Source organism: Schistocerca americana, chromosome X (genome assembly GCF_021461395.2).
Source record: "Schistocerca americana isolate TAMUIC-IGC-003095 chromosome X, iqSchAmer2.1, whole genome shotgun sequence".
In the NCBI taxonomy this organism is placed as follows: domain Eukaryota; kingdom Metazoa; phylum Arthropoda; class Insecta; order Orthoptera; family Acrididae; genus Schistocerca; species Schistocerca americana.
The window spans coordinates 588,517,528-588,531,910 of NC_060130.1; the positions used below are offsets into that span (position 1 = coordinate 588,517,528).

The window sequence follows — 14,383 nt, forward strand, 5'->3', positions numbered from 1 at the left end:
CCTCTGAAAGAAGTGTGGAAGGAAATCTGTCTAAGAAGGAAGGAAAGATAGAATTTAACAATGTGTTACGTTTAGGTGAAACGGACCACGCTTTTTCTTGCATAAGGACAAAAAAGGTAATTGGTCAAATTGAAGCGGATGAGCAGATATTCAGCATCATTGACGAGGATAAGCAAGGGAAATGTTGATCTGGCTGGCTACTCAGTGAATTTACTCCCGCGCCTTCCGAATGTCAGTTCAGTGACTTAATGATCACACCATTTCTTTCGATACAAGAAAAAGTGGAACGAGGAATCTCAGCTGATAGCTGTATAGCGAAAACTTTGGGGTTTCTTTCGATTCTACATGGTGGGGGTGGGGTAGCCGGGAAGGGGGTTAAACAAGTGAAGGATATACTGGATTTAGCACTATTTCATTCCTGCTGTCGGAAGACCTCCCTAAAGAAAAAGATAGGAATTTCACGTTCCGTCACGATTAGGTGAAACGGGCCGTTCGCATCCTTGTATAGGGATGGGAAATAGTAACAGGGCTGATCACTGCGGCCAACAAGACATACGGTGGAACAAAAAGAAAAAAAGCATGATTCAAACTGGCCAGAGAGTGTATTAATTTCTGTGCCTATCAAATGTCAGTTCAGCAACATGCGTTCCACCATCACTTTCGGTTACGCGAAATAACGAAATATAATTTGACTGTGCATACCGCAAGTTTTTGAAGGACTGCTATCGATATAGATGAAGAGGCAGAAAGGAGAGAAAGACTGAGATTGACGTCACAACTTCGCCGACGTCCTTAGAGGCGGAGCGCTGGTTCATTTCGGAGAGGAAAGGAGAAGGAAGTGGCGAATGACCAAGACCAAAATAGGAATCGGACGTGACCTTCTTGGTCGAAGTGATTTAAAACCCAAATCAGGAGGCGGACTCAGTATTTTAATTCGGCCCCTCCAGAACACGAGTTCAGGGTTCTTCGTAAGTTTTACAAACAGTCGACAAAAAGCAACCAATAAATACATGAGGTATTGGATCTGTGAAGATTAGTGGCACGATTGTTTACGACAGGGATGGATCACGTGATACATTGGTACTACTTACAGTGAACGATGCCTCTAAATGAATACAGGATGGACTGCTGATCATTACTATCTCTTTGCCTTTTCTCTGTTATAACGTATAAGTAATAGCTGTGACTTGAATTGTAAAATGTAACATTCCTTGGCTACTGTAATTTTGCGCAAACGTAATTTTCTAAAACTGTGACAAATGTATCTTCCTAACCTCTGTGGTGGTAACAGCATGATTTCTTCATATTTCTGAGAGAAATGACATATATGAAATTAATTTTATCTCAAAGGTACGCAAAAGATAAATGAATACATCAGACGAGCTATAGAAGCTGTCTAATCTCTTTCATTTTTTCTTACTTATGAAATATTATAGAGGTTTGACTAAGGTTCTGCAGCAATTACCGCCGGCCGAAGTGGCCGTGCGGTTAAAGGCGCTGCAGTCTGGAACCGCAAGACCGCTACGGTCGCAGGTTCGAATCCTGCCTCGGGCATGGATGTTTGTGAAGTCCTTAGGTTAGTTAGGTTTAACTAGTTCTAAGTTCTAGGGGACTAATGACCTCAGCAGTTGAGTCCCATAGTGCTCAGAGCCATTTGAACCATTTGAACCAGCAATTACCTGCTATGGAGTCATATTTCCTCGGTTACCAGTTTGCAGGTAAAAATTTGCATACACTAACAGATACTAAATGTAAATGCTATTTTCGCAAAGCGAATTTTTGTGCTTTCAGTCAGAATTAAAAAACTACTTGAAATTAAAAATCACTGTGTTGTGGTTCTGAAGGTGATGGTGATGGAGGCTTTTCTGCTTTGTTATACCTATCGAAGCACTTATTGTCGCTTCTTTATTAATTTCTTTCATAAGAAGTAAACTAACTGCGAATCTGGGACACTTACCACTGGTAGAGTTGCAATTTGTCAATGTTGTGTACAGAAATAAAGATCATTGCGAAAGTATTTCAAATACTTGTTTGAAATTCAATGATAATCAAATAATTGAGATACCTGTGGGAATGAAGTTGTTGAAATGTAAAAGGCAATGCACGTCAGTAGAAGATACAGCTGGATTGCTGATAATCAGTTTTAGCTTCGAAGATGGCATTTTACACGCATTTATTCCCGTTTTGGGAGAACTGGCTAGATCCACATACACTGATAAACTGTTTACGATGCCAACGGTACACAAACGATGAGTATCTCGTGTTGTAGAAATACCGTATACAATTAAAGTTCAGAACAGCTCAAATCACTGCAATGAATAAATAACCTGTCTAAATATCCCTATATCGTTAGGAATAAATAAAAGTCGTAGAAACAGTTGCTTTGACAACGTGGAATTTGTTATAAGACGTCCCGCAGACGATATAAGATAAAATCGACCATCATTTTGCAGAAATGCTGGGATTGTTACTTACAGGAGAAATTCTCAGGAAACTAGAGATATGTTCATTGTGTTACGTGAGCAGTGATATATTTAAGATAATTTTTTATATGGTCTAGAATAACAGAAATTAAGCCGTATACGCCGATCTCAGAAGCTGCTGTCGTGATGGGAGACTGTGCAAACGCTGGGTGGTCGCTCGGTTCACAGCATGCGCCTGCCCGTAGGCAACCCATTAACACTTGTTGCCAGCAGGGAGCTCCCCCGCCCTACCAACACCCTAGCAGTCCCCTACTCCCGGTCGCCACTTGCAGCCGCAAATTTTACTGCAAGCTCAACAGCCGCGTCACACTCCCCGTGACCCGCTGCGAGTAAAGCGGAGCTAGAGCTCTGTCATAAGCACTGAGATTAATCCCTTCATTCTAATACGATCAATTGCAAAATTTTTCATCGAAGAATTAAATAGCATGATATGCTTCCAAGTCTTTCAGTAGATATATCTGCAGTAATATAAATAAATATTACGTATTGGATTAAATATTCGTCTAAATCGTTGCCTCTTAGTTCGAATAAAGAGATTATTATTGTTCTGACATATTACTGACTTTCCTCACGACTGTTCTACTCACTACAAAGAAAGCCAGTCATGCTGCCCTCGCCTCGTTATTTGGTTCAAAAACTCACAAATGCCACCGTTATTTGCATAATACCAACATGCGCAACACAGAAAATTGATTTTCACAATTAATTGAAACATAAAGTTCACTTCAACCAATTACATTTTTTTCATTGATCTCTCAGTTACAGATGTCAGAAAAGCTCTCATTTGCTAAAAATCAGGAGTTCGAATTTTGAAATTATAAAAATTCTTGCACTAGTTTTAACGCATAAACTACTAACATCTGTAGCAGTTACTACGTTAATCCTTGACGCTTCTGATTTCATGTGTATAACACGGGTTATAAATCGTGTGAAAGTGTTAGGTGCACAGTGTTAGAATTAATCAGGCAAAATGAACTAGTGGTATGCGCTAAACTTCATTACAAAGTATTAGAATTCTTAAAAGCTTGACGTGAACCTGTGATGTTGAATTACTGTCCCCAACACAAAGTTTTGGCAGTTCTTACCAGCGATTATGTTGCAGAAGTTGCACTTCATCGCGAGATCATTTAAGCATAAACTGAGAGAAATCTTGCAGCGCACTGGATTTAGTGGATTTCGGTAGCTGTTTTATAGAGAGAGTGTTTCGTAATATATTCGGTACAGGCAAATAGAACAATTTTACACGCAGGTTAGGATAATGTTCCTCAAGGCGTATTCAATATAGAGAACGTTTCATCATTGGTGGTACGAGCATTAACAGGATAATATGCCCCATATATATAATCATCATCCCTGAAAATAATTTGTAGCCTGTATTCAATAGAAGCCATGCCTCTATAATTTTCACAATATATATAATAAAGGAGAAAACTTACGTTGTGAAAATTGTAGAGGCATGACTTCTATTGAATTCAACCTACAAGATATTTTCAGGGGTGCTGAATAAAAGGATAAAAAAGTACGTTGAAAAATATCCTTGGAGGAAAACAATATGGTTTCCGGCCAAACAGAAGCACTTCTGACCAACTTTTTTACTATTAGCAAAAAATTGGAAAAATTTGTTAAATTGACAGAGATCTCCACTTCCTGTCAATTGATTTGAAACAGGTTTTTATAATGTTAACAGGCCAGCATTATACAAAGTGCTAAAAGAATTGGACACCTGTGACAAGCTAAGAAGGTTAGTTAGGTTAACAGTAAAGGATACAAAGGCAAAAGTAAAAGTGAATAACAAATGACCAAGAACTTTAATTTAACAGATGCAGTGAAACAGGGTGATGGTCTCTCGTTAGTCCTGTTAACTTAACACTGCTTAGTCTGATACAAGAAATAGACAAGAGAGGAACAAGAATGGTGAAATCCGTTAGATAAGTGCATATGCAGGTGATGTTGCAATCGTGTAAAGATATGTAAACACTCTTAAAGAAATGTACTAAATATTGGAAACAGAAGGAACAAAAATTGGACTTACTGTTAACGAAAACAAGGCAAAATACAAAGCAATGTCGAATTGTGAGGATAGAAAAACAGCACATAACCTGAAGACCTCCAATAAATATTTTAAAGCTATCATGTGCTTCATCTGTCTAGGTGTCCTCTTAACCAACGATAATATGTCAGACAACGTATCAGAGAAAGGATACAAGCGCGCAGTCCGGAACCGCGCGACTGCTACGGTCGCGGGTTCGAATCCTGCCTCGGGCATGGATGTGTGTGATGTCCTTAGGTTAGTTAGGTTTAACTAGTTCTAAGTTCTAGGGGACTAATGACCTCAGCAGTTGAGTCCCATAGTGCTCAGAGCCATTTGAACCAAAGGATACAAGCGAGAAACAGAACCAGTTACTTGATCTTACAGGTATTAAGAAGTCTTCAGTCACAAGTACAATGAATTAAGGGTATAATATTCCCTTGTACGACCACCGAGCGAGGTAGCGCAGTGGTTAGCACACTGGACTCGCATTCGGTAGGACGACGGTTCAATCCCGTCTCCGGCCATCCTGATTTAGGTTTTCCGTGATTTCCCTAAATCGTTTCAGGCAAATGCCCGGATGGTTCCTTTGAAAGGGCACGGCCGATTTCCTTCCCAATCCTTCCCTAACCCGAGCTTGCGCTCCGTCTCTAATGACCTCGTTGTCGACGAGACGTTAAACACTACCCACCACCACCACCTTGTACGACCAGTTGTTACAAATGGGTCAGAAATGTGGACGATGACAGAAACTAGCATAAACGACCTAAGGAAATTTGGGAAAAGATTCTGCAAAAAAAAAAAAAAATAAAATATATATATATATATATATATATATATATATATATATATATATATATATATATATATATGGACGTGTGAGAGATACAGAGGATAGGAGACTATGGTACAACCTTGAAATACAAGGGCTTATACAAGAGAAAGTTATGGTGAAATTCATGAAATCTCAAATAATTCGCTGGTTAGAACATATGAAGTGGGGGATAGACGACATGATTCTCAAACGAATAATGAAACGCAGATTGTATCTCATCAGAAGGAAGGGCTGACCAAAAGCTAGATGGCTGGACACTGTGTTGGCTGACCTTACCAAAATGGACATCCGAGGAAGGAAGAGAAAAGCAGAGAACAGAGATGTATAGAGGCTTGTTGATAAAGAGGTGAAGGCCCGTCATGGGCTGTAGTGCCGAAGAAGAAGCAGAAAAAGAAGAAGAACAAGATGATGATGCTGATGATGATGAGCATTAATGTGATTCTACTTTTTCTTCACCTCTCTAGTTAACCACATCAGGTTCAAGGGCCCCGTCTTTAAAGACATCGCCATAGAAGAGCGTTAAACCTAATCTCCATTTCTCATTTGAAGCTTAGTTACCTTAGATGCCTAAGAAACGTTCATAAAGTTCTGAAAGAATGTGCTTAAAAAGTTCGATTGATGGAATTTTTACATATTTTTAATTAAGAACGTTAAAATGGGCGATTTACTGAAGTGGAGAGTAATTTGTTAGGAGGATTACCAAGGCAGATACCGAGAAAGGTAATTTTCTTTAAAAGGACAAGATAATATGGTAAGGCTGCAAGGAAAATCGTAAAACAGGAACAGATAACAGCTGGGTTTAACGGGAGCTTCTCGAATGTGAGTGCGAAAAGATTTTTGAAAAGTTAAACACAGGAAAGTGAACATCTGGAATAGTTAATGATTAATGAAAACCACCCCAGCTGTAAGATTAAACATTTATTGTGTTACGACCGGTTTCGTTTCTTTGAACATCTTTGGTCTGGTCATTTCATTTATTTGAAGATCTTTAGGTCGCCTTAAACTACGTCCTCACCGAGTTATGCTGAATTCATGACATTAACGGTCATTTAAGTCGTGACTACGGTACAATTCTGTGAACATTTACTGTAAGGCAATTTGACGATGTTCAAAGACACGAAATAGGCAGTAGCACAATAAATTTGTAATCATACAGCGAGGTGGTTTCCATTAATCGTTAACATTAATGTCAGCTGTGCGCCTAACATGATCAAGATTACATGTGAAATAGGTTGGTCTGTGGTTCGCATTGCCGAAAATGAAATAAAGTAAACGACAGTACTGAAGGAAATAATATGGTCGGAATATAATCCCTTTCAGGTTCACCACGTAACCTTGTAAGAAGAAACTATTGATGATTATTCCGCATAGAGACAGGCTTTAAACGTGGAGGTCCTTTACTGGTTCCTGCAGGGATGTAAGCTACGAGCATAGCTGCTTTCATCCTCTCATTTCCTTTATCACCGTATAAGTAAGATCATAAATACGAGAATATGTTTACATTTTCTCGTTACATATTTTGAAGATCTAACTGCACATCTAAAGCTTAAATTTGTTGGTTGGATGAAAGAACTGCACTATTTCCAGAGTTTCTTGATTACAGCTTCCAAGCTTACCTGTAAATGAGAATGCGATGCTCGGTATCTCTAAAGTCTTACTGATTGAATCTAATTCTCATTTTTAATTTCAGTCTCATTCTAACTGACAACACCTTGTGAAAGTCTCGCAATTCTTCCGCAATCTTGTTCCTTACTTCGATTCACTAGAGGTGACATAATTCTTAAACGCTAGAATAGCATTACTACAGCAACGCTGTGGGTTCGTGCTATTAGTTTTGATTGAAGGAAAAAACACTACAGTTGCTTATGATACTATTTCAGATAACACTGTAGTTTCTATGCGCTGGCAACAGTTCGTAATCAATCCGTTTCTGTATCAGCATTCTTACACTCCTCTCCACAAAGAAAGCACACTGCACCATCATTCGAAGTAAACTTAGTGTATTTACTGAACTAAACCCCATCGCACATCTTTGGGATTAATTATAGACTCGATTTCGCCCAGAAACCCAGAAATAACTATTCACACTGCATCAGTAGTTCCGGAAACAAATTCAGTCTTCCGTGTATGGCAATTTATTTGGAAGCGATTTCTGAAGATAAAACACTGCAATAGTAGCAAAAGGGATAATTCACTGAATGAGTTCCATGATTACGGTCTTCGAAACGACCAGGAAAGGGTTTATAGAGAATTTTGGGTCCATACTCGTACTGTACAAGACAAACAGCTTCGTACGAAATGCTGTCCTAATGCTGTGGTGGAGTAGGAGACATTATTAACAATCTCTGGGAATATAATACAAGCGTAGGCTTAGCGTCACTCACCAGTGGTTGTTCTACGACAGTAAAAAGCGGCATATGTTCAATAGTCGTTGTGCAGGTTTCCTAGGGCTATAGAATTTCTTCACATTGTATTGAACAGTTTTGTAATATTAAGAGCTTCACATTGTTCTTTAATGTGTGGAATTTATGCTACCCGAAAGTTCACTGGATACGTCCCTGTTGAAAATATGCCCATTGTGCTGGACGAGAATGAATTCTAGTAGGTATCTAAAGGAACACGGCATTCGCTGCTGTCTGCAAGAGGTGAATTTCGTAATCAGTTCTAGCCAGGTACAATTTCGTATTGTTACGTTTGGAGCTTAGCTTGATGTTCATTATTATACTGCCCTAATAATGTTGTTGTTTGTAAATATTTCAAAATGTGAACTATACAGTAAGTGCTTATCTATGTTACTTGTGAATAAAATATTATCTGGATAAATACGGCTTTCCAAACTGTAATCGAGTAGATTATTATAACTAGTGACTAACACAGGTCGTTTTCCACAGTATTAAATTGTACATATACATTATACGAAGCTTAATTGATCTATTAGTATTTCAACAAAGTCTTACAAAAGTTGCAGCTTTAAATACTTGGAAACTTAAAAGTAATTAACAAATGGATATTCTTCAAATTAACAATTTGTGTACCAAGTAGACAGGAAAACAGGAAGGCAGGAGAGAGTATATTTACAGAATGCCCCACCGAGGCTGTCCAGGAGGGAGTACCTTCCGTACGAGTAAAATGAGCATTAATATAGAAACAAAGGTGCACCAACTTATCTGAATTACATATTTTACAGCTTAACTTTTTTCAATACACATTCGGAATTTTTTATTTCAACGAGTGCAGCGCATGGAATCAGCAATGAATAGTCAATAATATGGCCGTCTTCATTAAATAATACTTTCAAAGCAGTCGATTGGTATATAAATGATGTGTTGCCCTTCTCAAGAAATTTCGGCTTCCAGAAAAGGTGAGGAACGTATGAATCAAGTACTACAAATGAGCGAAATTCTAGAACATATGTACGCATCTGCACAGTTTGGCCTTGTTAGGAACTTACGTTATGATGAATACAGTAGGGAAGGTACTGCTACAGAAAAATCCACATGGGAGAAATAACTGATCTTTCGTATTGTTCTGCTGCAATGTATTTTATTTCTTCCAGTGGCCTTTTACTTATCTTCAGTGGAATCTCGAATGATAAAATTTTCTTTCGATATGCGAAATTTGTAGATTATAAAAAAGTTGACTCCTTGTTTTTTACGTAAATAAATGATTACTTACAGTTATTCGCATGTTTGGTTGGCACCCGCTTTATAATCTACAAATATCGCATATCAAAACAAAACTGTATCGTTCTAGATTCCACTGAAGATGCCTTAAAGTAAAAGACGAAACGCGTCTGGAAGAAATAAAATATACTGCAGCAAGAAAAGGCGGTTTTTATTTACAAAATGAATATTTCTGTGCTTGCCACGCAAACAAACTCGTTATAACTGATATCATATACAGGAGACACGAAAGATAATCAATGTATGGTTCATGCTCTTTTAATACTGCAAATGGAGAGGTTCGACTACTATTAATTTCGTGAAGCGTCATTCAGTTTCCAGAAATCATTGAAATTTTTGTCTGTGCAAAAGCAGCACAAACACTGTATGATTATGCAGCTGCAAACAGTTGTACAGTCTATTTATTGAGTGGAAACTATGCATTTATTGTTTTTTTTAGTAGACGTCTTTTAATAGGGTTGACGGAAACTATTTTCGCGAAAGAGCTCTTTCAAACATTGATGGTACCCGTGCAATGCATAATCGCGATGTAGTCCAAGCATATATTGCTGTTGCTTCCAATAGAAAAATAACGTGAAGTTGCCTTTGTTAGTGTATATTTCAGGTTTCATAATTTTGTTATAAGATTTTCGCTTCTGAAAAACTTAACAAACGTCCTTAACTTCGAGAAATTTTCAGGTACATGACTTGCAATATGCACGGAAAGATATTCACTGACTAGAATAGATATAATGTGAACGTAGCGCATGGTAATTGACATCTGTTTAGCAGCCTCTGGTACAAAATTATCAGAGTCTTCGAATCCTTGTCATTTCACGTGTGGGAATGTTCTGGAAAGTATTGATATAGAACTTCTAGCAGCTGTTCTCGTTGCGAAAGGGAAATACGTTCTTCCATGACAAAAAGCAAAAATATGATCCTGCGTATCTTGAGGATTTGTATCCTATGTCTATAATATTCATTAGAGAAATTCACTGAACTTTGTAGAGCGTCGTAGGGAAACTGTAACCGACAACAGAGATTGCGGTAGAAAGGGTCTTCTCTGATAAGGGAAGCATGCACTCAAAGGGTCACTGGTTTTGCTTACCTTTCACATAATTGTAGCACGTACGTAGGTGTAACAGATGCTGATTTAGAGCGATGTGCTCTTCAAGCCTATTCGAGAAATCGCAGTTCAAATTCCTACGAGTCTGTCTAAAACCTTACCAGAGTACATTTTGTCGAGCAGCGGAGTAAGCGGAAGCGGCTAATGCGACAGACTAGAACTCTGCTCGTGGTGCTTCGAGTCGCATAACTTTTTTTTTTCTCTGATCTTTCACTAAACGCTTGTATGGCAAAAACTAATCATTTTTCTTCGGAAAGGAACAACAATAATAATAATCATAATGATCATTCTGGTATATTCATGATGAGATGTAATAAGGAACCGTGGTGAAATGAATATTCATTTATCGAAAAATTTATGCGCGTATAGCAAATGTAAGGTACGTTATTCAATGCAGGTTTAGTTCAGTATGATGTCATTGCTATACGCGCATCAATTTATGGACAAATAAAAGTTCATGTCATCGTGATTCCTTATCACATTTTGATTATACCTCGCCATGAATGTACCATAATGTTTATCAATATCAAATGGTTCAAATGGCTCTGAGCACTATGGGACTCAACTGCTGAGGTCATTAGTCCCCTAGAACTTAGAACTAGTTAAACCTAACTAACCTAAGGACATCACAAACATCCATGCCCGAGGCAGGATTCGAACCTGCGACCGTAGCGGTCTTGCGGTTCCAGACTGCAGCGCCTTTAACCGCACGGCTTATCAATATCACTGTTCCTTTCTAAAGAAAGATGATTAGGTGCAATGATACAAATATGTCTGGCAATGATTAGCAAAAAAAAGTCACGTAGAAGTATGTATTGCGGTCGTGCGAAAGACAAGCAAAATCGGTAAGCTGTTGGGTGCATGCTTCCATTGTGAATTAATGGCAGTGTAACTGGCGTGACGTGACAAGTGATACGGTGTCATAGCTGATGCTGTTACGGAAGGAGTGCAGGCTAAGTACTCACGGTGAAGTGGCGCTCCTCTGGTGGCAGACAGGCGAAGGACGGGCGAGCAGTGTTGGTACTCGTAAGAAAGCGCGAATTCGCGCCTGCGGCAGCAGCCGGCGTTCAAGTCTGCGCGGCGCCTAACACGCGCATGCGCAAAACCTCGTCTTGGCACACGCGCTCCCCGCGAGCCTTCCTCTCCGCGCATGTAGGACGCGTTTTCATTACCGTGACGTCACTTCGACACCAAAAACCTAGAACTTGTTAATTTCTACAAACATTTTGCATCCAGAGCGATCCAGTTACGGCACACTCACACTGTCTAACACGATCCGTGAAAGACAAGCGCGTTCTTTACTGAATGAGCAACAGGCGGCGTGTTAACAACTCTCTTAACGCCGTATTATCGCTCAAGATGCAGTAACAGTAGCTTCCATAGAGTTAAAGACGTGACTTATAAGCTGTTTAAGACTTCGCTCTGGCCTTTGATTGTGACTAACTATTGTAAGACCTCTACTTTACGACTACGAATATCATTTTTCAGTGGGAAAGTATCCGATACGCCCAAGACTCGTCCTTTAGCAGCTACTCCTATTGTCTGCTTTAGGTGAGAACTAGGTTAGTTCATAAAACTAAGGTCTCTTCATAGTTAAGGAATGAAAGGACGAGACGGTGTTGCTACTTCCTAGTTACGCGCTAATATTTCGCTGAATTATGCTTCATAGTTTCATGTAATTCTTTATAATTTTGCTGTAGATATAAAATGCTTCATTCCTTATCTCTGCCGCGCGGGGCAGCCGTGCGGGCTTGGGCGCCTTGCTACGGTTCGCGCTGCTCCCCTATATCTACATCTACATCTACGTGATTACTCTGCTATTCACAATAAAGTGCCTGGCAGAGGGTTCAGTGAACCACCTTCAAGCTGTCTCTCTACCGTTCCACTCTCTAACGGCACGCGGGAAAAACGAGCACTTAAATTTTTCTGTGCGAGCCCTGATTTCTCTTATTTTATCGTGATGATCATTTCTCCCTATGTAGGTGGGTTCCAACAGAATGTTTTCGCAATCGGAGAAGAAAACTGGTGATTGAAATTTCATGAGAAGATTTCATCGCAACGAAAAACGCCTTTGTTTTAATGACTGCCACTCCAATTCACGTATCATGTCTGTGACACTATCTCCCCTATTTCGCGATAATACAAAACGAGCTGCCCTTCTTTGTACCTTTTCGATGTCATCCGTCAGTCCCACCTGATGCGGATCCCACACCGCACAGCAATACTCCAGAATAGGGCGGACAAGCATGGTGTAAGCAGTCTCTTTAGCTGACCTGTTGCACCTTCTAAGTGTTCTGCCAATGAAACACAGTCTTTGGTTTGCTCTACCTACAAAATTATCTATGTGATCGTTACAATTTAGCTCGGAGGTTCGAATCCTCCCTTGGGCATGGGTGTGTGTGTTGTTCTTAGCGTAAGTTAGTTTAAATTAGATTAAGTAGTGTTTAAGCCTAGGGACCGATGACCTCAGCAGTTTGGTCCCATAGAACTTTTTCCAAATTTACTACTTATCTGTTGGATCTCTTGACCTTTAGCGGCTCATGTCCTTAGCGATAGCTATTCCATCAATGGCTATATAGTTTCTCTCCCTGATACTGATCGATGTGGCCCAGCGTAAGATACTGGACTCACATTCCGGAGGACGCTAGCTCAAATCCCTGTCCGTCTGTCTATATTTACACTGCCTGACAAGACAAGTTAAGCACCAAGAGACACAGTCCTCGGATGTCAATATAACTTCGTACATGTACACAACATCACTGGGTATGTAAACGATTAGAGCTGCAATTGTCTCTGACCACCAGAGTAGATTAGCGTTGTTCGTGTTTGGTGTTATGACCAGGTGTGGTAGGGTATAATTTGTATAAAGGGTATGAACTGCGTCACAAGTTGAGTGATTACTGTGTAGGACACGTAGATCCTCCGTACTCGTCTGAGACAGCGTTATCAGCAACCGACAGAATTTGGAAGGGGCATCATTGTGAGTCTTATCTGGCTGGCTGGTCGAATCGAGCAGTATCCAGATTTGATGGGCAATCGGATGTGGAGGTGACCCGATGTTGGACCAAATGGGAACTTGAGGGCAGGCATGCTAGTCATTACGTTTCCGGTCGACCATGTCCGATCACCACAAAAGTAGATCCTCCGTACTCGTCTGAGACAGCGTTATCAGCAACCGACAGAATTTGGAAGGGGCATCATTGTGAGTCTTATCTGGCTGGCTGGTCGAATCGAGCAGTATCCAGATTTGATGGGCATTCGGATGTGGCAGTGACCCGATGTTGGACCAAATGGGAACTTGAGGGCAGGCATGCTAGTCATTAAGTTTCCGGTCGACCATGTCCGATCACCACAAAAGTAGATCCTCCGTACTCGTCTGAGACAGCGTTATCAGCAACTGACAGAATTTGGAAGGGGCATCATTGTGAGTCTTATCTGGCTGGCTGGTCGAATCGAGCAGTATCCAGATTTGATGGGAATTCGGATCTGGCAGTGACCCGATGTTGGACCAAATGGGAACTTGAGGGCAGGCATGCTAGTCACCAAGTTTCCGGTCGACGATGTCCGATCACCACAAAAGAAGATTACCGCGCATCAAACACATCGTAACCCCATCAGATATGGTCAGAACAAGTAATGGACTCCCTGAAACATTCTGTCTCATCCTACGCCATTAGTCAGAGGCTAGCAGCAATCGGACTAGGGAATGACTATCCATGTGTGGGCTGCTGCTAACACCCCAACATAAACTGCTGCGTTTGAAGCGGTGCCGTGACTAGAAAGCATCCATTACTGATGGATGGCTTCGCATTGCGTTCAGCGATGCATCGCTGTTCTGCAGTACCATGGGTGACCATCGTCGGCGAATATGTCAGCGTCAGGGGGAGAGGTTCGATCTTCCGATGTTTTGTAGAGGCAAAGCGGTGTTACTCCTGCTGTCGCGGTGTGGGGAACCATTGGGTACGAGTTCAGATTACGGCAGGTTGTGACTGAAGAAACTCTGACGGCACCGACATCCTGCATACTCATTTCTAACCTCTCGCGCGACATTATGACATTATCGTGATGCCATTTTTCAACAGGACAACGCTCGTCCACATGTGGCGCGTATCTCTGTGAACTGTTAAGTGGTGTTAAAGTAATCCTGTGGCCAGCAAGATCCGCAAATCTGTCCCCAATAGAACATTTGTGGGACCAGCTCCATCCCAGTGCCAGCGTCAGGGATATCAAGTACCATTTACAACAGTT

At 40.5% G+C, this 14,383-nt stretch overlaps 1 protein-coding gene across 1 annotated transcript in view; it reads right to left on the bottom strand.

Annotated features, from left to right (window-relative positions):
- The window catches only part of LOC124555071 (sodium- and chloride-dependent GABA transporter 1), a 401,980-nt gene extending 390,779 nt beyond the window's left edge, over positions 1–11,201 (bottom strand). The window contains exon 1 of the mRNA XM_047128856.1: positions 11,101–11,201. The gene's annotated coding sequence lies outside the window, so the exon portion shown is untranslated. The remainder of the gene's footprint in view (positions 1–11,100) is intronic.
- Positions 11,202–14,383: the final 3,182 nt, after the last annotated feature.